This window comes from Rutidosis leptorrhynchoides, chromosome 7 (assembly GCF_046630445.1).
Source record: "Rutidosis leptorrhynchoides isolate AG116_Rl617_1_P2 chromosome 7, CSIRO_AGI_Rlap_v1, whole genome shotgun sequence".
Taxonomy (NCBI): domain Eukaryota; kingdom Viridiplantae; phylum Streptophyta; class Magnoliopsida; order Asterales; family Asteraceae; genus Rutidosis; species Rutidosis leptorrhynchoides.
In genome coordinates, this window is record NC_092339.1 from 75,713,347 (window position 1) to 75,715,000 (window position 1,654).

General features: G+C 38.2%; 1 non-coding gene across 1 annotated transcript; it reads right to left on the reverse strand.

The window, feature by feature from the left end:
• Positions 1 to 681: 681 nt before the first annotated feature.
• On the reverse strand, positions 682 to 788 carry LOC139860927 (small nucleolar RNA R71). Its single transcript, XR_011763553.1, has one exon. It is a non-coding gene; the product is annotated as a small nucleolar RNA R71 (small nucleolar RNA).
• Positions 789 to 1,654: the final 866 nt, after the last annotated feature.

The window sequence follows — 1,654 nt, forward strand, 5'->3', positions numbered from 1 at the left end:
CCACCTTTCATACGTTCACCACCTGTAACTCGATCAAGACATCTAGCCAATATTGTCGCCGTTGATTTTTCTTTAGAATCATCTTCTAGTCAACCAAGTACTCCAATTCGAATTTCCGATAATCCATTTTTTGAACCCGAACTCACAATTGAGAATCCGGAGGATATTCAGGGACAATTCAGAGATCCTGAACCACTAATCATTCCTCCTGAACCACAAATTACTCATCCAGAGATTGTCGAGGAAGAAACCATTAAATCAGAATCCTCTAGTGATTCGTATTCAACAATTTCAATTATGGAAGTAACGGAACCTATAAGTATGGAAGATCGAATGAGATCCACACGCACTGGCCAAGGACATGCCATTATTAAGCCAGATATTAATGCGCCAGATTATGAAATCAAAGGACAAATCCTACACATGGTAACTAATCAATGCCAATATAGTGGTACGCCAAAAGAAGATCCAAACTAACATCTTCGAACCTTTAATAGGATTTGTACTATATTTAAGATCAGAGAAGTTAAGGATGAACAGATCTATCTCATGTTGTTTCCCTGGACTTTAAAGGGAGAATCCAAAGATTGGTTAGAATCGTTACCTGAAGGAGCGATTGACACATGGAATGTTTTAGTTGAGAAATTTCTTAAACAATTCTTTCCGGCATCTAAAGCCATGAGACTTCAAGGAGAAATTGTTACGTTCACGCAAAAGCCAAATGAAACATTATATGAGGCGTGGACAAGATTCAGAAAGTTGTTGAAAGGATGTCCTCAGCACGGTTTAGACACTTATCAAATAGTACAAATATTCTACCAAGGTGTCGACGTTGCTACACGAAAAGACATCGACATAGCAGCTGGTGGTTCCATTATGAAGAAAACCGCTACCGAAGCTCATAAAATTATTGATAATACAGCCTCCCACTCGCATTAGTGGCATCAAGAAAAAGATATTTTTCGTTCATCTAAAGCGGCTAGAGCCGATTCTAGCCATGACTTTGATTCCGTTTCCGCAAAAATAGATGCTTTCGAGAGATGAATGGAAAAGATGACTAAAGATATTCACGCAATACGAATCAGTTGTGATCAATGCAGTGGACCACACTTAACAAAAGATTGTCACATCGAGCAAACGATGGAACAACGTGAGAATGTTGCCTACATGAACCAAAGGCCGGGAAATAATTATCAACCGCCAAGGCCAAACTTCAATCGAAATCAAAACATTCTTTACAGTCCAAATGGACCCAACAATAACTCGTACAACCAACAAGGTCCGAATAACCAACCAACTCAAAACAACGCTTTCAATCAACAAAGACCTAACTTGTATAAACCACCACAACAAACCGAAGAGAAAAAGCCAAATCTAGAAGAAATGATGGTAAAGCTAATGGAATCTCAAACACAATTTATTACATCTCAAACCCAAACAAATGAGAGGTTTGATCAATCATTAAGAACTCAACAAGCTTCCATTTTAAATCTAGAAAAACACGTAGGTACTCTTGCTAGCATGATGAGTGAGAGGGAACAAGGAAAGCTACCGAGTAATACTGAAGTAAATTCTCGGAATAAGAATGTTAATATGGTTTCAACGAATTCTGAAAAACTAGCATCAGAAGATGGGAAGGTTTTAGATGTGAGTA